At 40.7% G+C, this 5,790-nt stretch overlaps 1 pseudogene; it reads right to left on the reverse strand.

The window, feature by feature from the left end:
- Positions 1-4,680: 4,680 nt before the first annotated feature.
- LOC116272809 lies at positions 4,681-5,234 on the reverse strand (annotated as a pseudogene).
- Positions 5,235-5,790: the final 556 nt, after the last annotated feature.

Below are 5,790 nucleotides of genomic sequence, written 5' to 3' on the forward strand. Positions count from 1 at the left end.
AAAATGTTATTCCAAAGAGGAACAAGCCTAAAAGTAAGTTAACCTTTCAGAGTGGTTGAAAGTAATTTTTAAAAGAAAAAGGTTGCTCAGCTATTTTTTTCGTATTATATACTCAAAAGATAGCTAAAGAAAATGAATTTAAATTATTAGACTGATAAAGAACTTCTGGTAAATTCTAAAATGGGGCACTAAAGAAGATTATATCCTTTCTTTTTTGGTGTCAGCTTAGTTTAGATACTTTAAAATTATCTTGGAGATGTTAAGTAAACTAGTCAGGAATGGTATTATAGAATTTTGAAATAGAAGGAACCATTGTCCCAATTCTTGAGGTTTGTTCAAAGTGATGTTTGGATTTAGAGCCCAAGTCTCCAGATTCCCAGTCAGTAATGATAATGTTACCTGTTCTTGTTCCAAAATTGTATCATCATCCTAGTCATTTTTCATTTTAGTGAATTGTTGGACCTGTTGATCTGTTTATGGTTCCAAGGGATAGATGGGAGCATGGAATACTCTCTCAAAATAAATGTGTAAGTGCCAAGTGAGCGGTATAGATCATGAGTGCCTGGCACCCTAGAAAATTTTAATTAAGTGAATTAAAGAATACAGATATATGTATCTTTTATTTTTTAGGGATCCCCCCTCAGATAAGATCTTACTCTGTCGCCCAGCAGGAACACAGTGGCACAGTCACTGCTCTCTGCAGCCTCGAACCGCCAGGCTCAAGAGATCATTCTGCCTCATCTGCCCCAGTAGCTAGGACTACAGGTGTGTTCCACCAAGCCCGCTAATTGGCTTTTTTGAGACAAAGTCTGTTATTCAGGCTGGAATGCAGTAGCACAATCTCGGTTCGTTGCAACCTCTGCTTCCCAGGCTCAAGTGATCCTCCTGCCTCAGTCCCCCAGGTAGCTGGGACTACAGGCATGTGCCACCACACTCGGCTAATTTTTGTGTTTTTTGTAAAGACAAGATTTCACCATGTTGCCCAGACTGGCCTTGAACTCCTGGGCTCCAGCAATTCACCCACCTCAGCCTCCCAAAGTGCTGGGATTAGAAGCATGAGCCACCATGCCTGGCCCCACAAATCCTTTTATAGAGCCAGGGTCTTGCTTTGTCTCCTAGGTTGGTCTTGAACTCTTGACCTTAAGCGATCCTTCCACCTCAGCCTCACGAAGTGCTGGGATTACAGGTGTGAGCCACCGGCACAGGACATAGAATTTAAGGGGGAAAGCCAGTTATTTTGTTTTCCCTGTTCTTTCATTCCCCCGAAGTAACTCTTAACTGTTCTTTTGTGTTGGTTCTTTTGGGGGGAAAAAAATAATAATTTTTTTTTTTTTTAAGTTGGGTCCTCATCGCCCCCCCCCCCCCCCCCCCTTTTTTTTTTTGGAGACAGAGTTCCGCTCTTGTTGCCCAGGCTGGAGTGCAATGGCACAATCTCAGCTCACCGCAAACTCCACCTTCCTGGGTTCAAGTGATTCTCCTGCCTTAGCCTCCCGAGTTGCTGGGATTACAGGTATGCGCCACCACGCCCATGTAAGTTTGTATTTTTAGTAGAGATGGGGTCCTCCATGTTGGTCAGGCAGGTCTTGAACTCCCAACCTCAGGTGATCTGCTCACCTCGGTCTCCCAAAGTGCTGGGATTACAGGCATGAGCCACTGTGCTTGGCTTTGTCGCTCTTTTACCCAGACTAGAGTGTAGTGGCTTGATCACAGCTTACTGTAGCCTCAACCTCTGCCTCTCGATTAGCTGGGACCACCGGCATGTGCCACCATGCTCAGTTAATTGTTACTTTTTTTTGTAGAGACGGGTCTCACTGTGTTGCACAGGCTTATTCTTTTTAATTTTTTAAATGCATGTGAATATAAACACACTTTTTTTCGTTAAAAACGAACCACACTGTATGTATTGTTTTGTAACCTAAGTTTCATTTTTTGCTTAGAGATACCCTGGGCATTTTTCTGTATCTGTATAAATAGAGGATGACCTCATTCTTTTTTATAGTTGCAGAGTAGTCTTTTACATGAATGTACCACAGTGTATTAAATATTCATCTATTAACATTTAAATTCTTTTATGCTGTTATAGAACTGCAGCAAACAACCCTATACAAATATCTTTACATGTTTATGTCACAATTTTAGTAGAAAGATTCATTTTTTTTTTTTTTTTTGAGACAGAGTCTCGTTCTGTCGCCCATGCTGGAGTGCAGTGGCGCAAGCTCAGCTCACTGCAACCTCTGCCTCCCGGGTTCAAGTGATTCTGCCTCAGATCCTGAGTAGCTGGGATTACAGGCACACGCCACCATGCCCGGCTAATTTTTATATTTTTAGTAGAGACGAGGGTTTTACCATGTTGGTCAGGCTGGTCTTGATCTCCTGACCTTGTGATCTGCCCACCTTGGCCTCCCAAAGTGCTGGGATTACAGGCGTGAGGCACCATGCCCGGTGAGAGATTCACTTTTGCAAAAGATTCACTTTTTTAAAGTGGGTTATTTGGTCAAAGGATTTTTCTGTTTTTAAGCTTTATTGAAGTATAATTGATACATTTTAAAATGCACGTTTAATGTATACATTTTGATGATTTGGAGGGATATTTGCAGTTTAAAGTTTGGTAAATATTGCTGAATTTGTTTTCAAAGAAAGGTTGCATAATTTATAATCCCATCATTAGTGCATGAGGTTAACTGTTGAATGAATGAATACATGAGATACCTGAAAGTAACGTGGCAACTAGTCTTAGGGCTGAAATGATTTGGAAGGACTGTTCAGAGATAGTGGGGGTACTTAAACTATTATCTTGAGGAACGAGTATGCCACAGATAGAGGAACATAGGGGAAAAAGGACATTCTTAGTGAGAGGGAACGGGCCAAAGGCCTTGGAAGATTTACCAGGACAGAATTTTTACTCTGTTGTCATACTCTGTTCGTCTCTTGGTTCACTTTATGTTAGCATTTTTTTGGTTGGGGAGGGGAAAGGAACTAGGCACTCTCTTGTCTTCAAGGCTTTACCACCTGTGGAACAATCTATTCCAAGTCTTCTATGCTTTGACTGTTTTTCTTTTACAAGATTCTTCCTTAGACAAACTTACCTATGCATTGTTTGTTTGTTTTTGTTTTTGTTTTTTTTTTTTTTTGAGACTGAGTCTCCTCCTGTTGCCCAGGCTGGAGTGCAGTGGTGTGAGCTCGGCTCACTGCAGCCTCTACCTCCCGGGTTCAAGCGTTTCTCGTGCCTCAGCTTCCCAAGTAGCTGGGATTACAGGCATGCACCACCACGCCCTTGGTAGAGACAGGGTTTGCCATGTTGGCCAGACTGGTCTCGAACTCCTGACCTCAGTGGTTTACCCACCTCGGCCTCCCAAAGTGCTGGGATTACAGGCATGAGCCACAGCACCTGGCCTACACATTGTTCTTGAGTGAGCCATATGCTGTACTACTGCAGTTTTTTTTTTTGACACTATAGTAAAACTGTGAACTCAGTGGTTGCTTGACTTCAGTATCTGATCACTTCTTTTATGTGTCTTTTGTCTTCTTGATAGCTTTTCCATATCCCAGCCTCAGGTGCTTGCTGTCATTTATAGTTGTTGTTAGGCCCATTTATGCTTATTGAAGAATTACCAGTTAATATTTATTTGATAATGTTTTATATAGTAAGCTCATCTTGTTCACTGTCCTGAATGCTTTTTTTATAGTACTGTTTGGTAATGAAGTTTTTATATTCTTACCAGAATGTATTTCCTCATTAATAGATGTCTGATAATCAGTATATGGACTTATAATGCACAATAGAAGTGATGTATAATTCATGTATTATGCGTAACAAGAATCTGTTTTACAGTAAACTTCTGTTTACTGAATTTAATTCACAAGAGTTAGTAATTGGCAACCTTAGGATTAGAATCCATGTTTTTCTGATTAAACAGCCAGAATGAAATTTTAATTACTATAATGCATCAATAATCATCTCCCATGTAAAAGCTTTCAAAAAATACTTCAAAAATATCTGAAGTTACACTATAAGGAACAGCCATCAGGATGGTGCTGTGAGTTTTAGCTTTGAGATTCTCTGTCTCTTCAAAGACAGCAATGATAAACATACACACAATTAATAATCATACTTTTAGAATGAATGTAGATGCATAAATCTGCATCTTCTCTAGAAATCATAAAGAAGAAAAATCTATCAACCTCTGTTTTCAGTGAACTGAAAGACGTATGTAAACTCCAGATTATGTTTTTTGAAGACTATCAAAAACATCAGAAAAGGGACAGAAGCTATTAGTTTAAATATACTTATTGACAGTAAGGGGTTCATGTTGAAGTTCAAAAGGTAAATCTCTTGTTTGTAATGACGGGTTGGTGGCAGAAGTGCCTGATTATATTCAGAAAAGAGAAAGTAGAGCTGTACACGTGTACACAGAGCCACATGTCCAGGAACCAGCTTTTCTCTGTATTTTAAAAAAATTTTTATTTATTTATTTTTTGAGACGGAGTCTTGCTCTGTCACCCAGGCTGGAGTGCAATGAATGGCACAATCTCGGCCCACTGCAACTTCTGCCACCCGGGTTCAAGTGATTCTCCTATCTCAGCCTGCCAAGTAGCTGGGATTATAGGTGTGCATCACAAAGCCCGGCTAACTTTTTTATTTTTAGCAGAGATGGATTTTTACCATGTTGGCCAGGCTGGTCTCGAACTCCTGACCTCATGATCCACCCACCTCAGCCTCCCAAAGTGCTGGGATTACAGGCGTGAGCCACCGTGCCTGGCCAAAAAATTTATTAATTCATACACAATTACTTGTCTTCTGGTTTGTTGAAGCAATAAGCCAGACATTTGCCACAATAATATCTGTCAAAGTGGCTTGCTATAAACATTCCAGCACCACATTCATCTGAAGGGCACTCCCGACTAAGGCGACTAATTTTACCATTCTCATCCACCTTACGGTGTTTAAGGACAACCAACTTAACCTTCTTTCTCTTGTGCTTATTCTTCTTGGGAGTCGTATAAGACTTCTTCTTTAATACCACCACAAAGTCTCAACACAAGAGTAGACTACTTTTGAACGTTGTAGTTAAAGTACTTTCATCTTCCAGTTGCTTGCCATCAAACATCAGTCTTTGCTGATCCGTACAGACTTCTTCCTTATCCTGGATCTTCCTTTTCATTTTCTGTTGCATCCAAGGGTTCAATCTTGAGGGTGGTGGTCTTACCCATAGGGTTTTTACAAAAATCTGCATTTTGGTGGCGGCTCTGAGGTAGAGTGAAAGAAAGAGATGAGTTAGATTAGACAGGAGAAGGCAATGCGCAGGGCACTGGTCGCAGAGCAGCAGAAGAGCACACACTCCCTCTATTATTTATAGCATCAAAGGAGTAGAGAGTATTTGGACTGTGAAACCTGTATTTCCTTCCCTTGCCACTCCTGGGAATCTATGTAAATAGCTGCTTCAGGAAAATTCAGTTTATTCTGTTATGCAAAATATGAAAGAAGCTGATATGGCAGCAGAACTTCCCAAGCACAAAAAACAGTCATTAGTGAATTGTTGCTGCAGAGCAGATGAAAATTGTGACCCAGCATTTCACCATCTATTTTTTAGACTTGAGTAAAGCTTGTAAATAGTTCTACAAAAGAAGATTACAAAGCAGGAAAGGTAAGAACTCAGAAAAGAGATGGCAGGGCAACAGGAGGAGATAAAATGTGAGTTGAGGGAACTTGGGAAAGAAGTAGAAGAAAGCAAAAGACTGGGCATGGGGGCTCACACCTATAATCCCAGCACTTTGGGAGGCTGTGACAGG

The sequence above is a fragment of the Papio anubis genome, unplaced genomic scaffold, assembly GCF_008728515.1.
Source record: "Papio anubis isolate 15944 unplaced genomic scaffold, Panubis1.0 scaffold210, whole genome shotgun sequence".
NCBI lineage: Eukaryota > Metazoa > Chordata > Mammalia > Primates > Cercopithecidae > Papio > Papio anubis.